This window comes from Brassica oleracea, chromosome C3 (assembly GCF_000695525.1).
Source record: "Brassica oleracea var. oleracea cultivar TO1000 chromosome C3, BOL, whole genome shotgun sequence".
NCBI lineage: Eukaryota > Viridiplantae > Streptophyta > Magnoliopsida > Brassicales > Brassicaceae > Brassica > Brassica oleracea.
The window spans coordinates 45786635-45786915 of NC_027750.1; positions in this window are offsets into that span (position 1 = coordinate 45786635).

The following is a 281-nucleotide window of genomic DNA, read 5'->3' on the forward strand; positions in this document are numbered from 1 at the left end:
TTGATTCCTCAATACAGCAAGTTCCTGAAAGATGTTGTAGCTGCAAAAAAGAAGGATATGGAAGGCATGATGATTCTTACCCATGAATGCAGTGCCATCATCCAGAGGCTTGATGTTCTAGAGAAGTTAGAGGATCCAGGATGTTTCACACTACCTTGTGCTCTTGGACCTATGGTATTTGAGAAATGTCTCTGCGATTTGGGAGCTAGTGTCAGCGTGATGCCTTTGTCTGTTGCAAAGAAGCTTGGATTCACTCAGTACAAGAAGTGTAGACTCTCTCT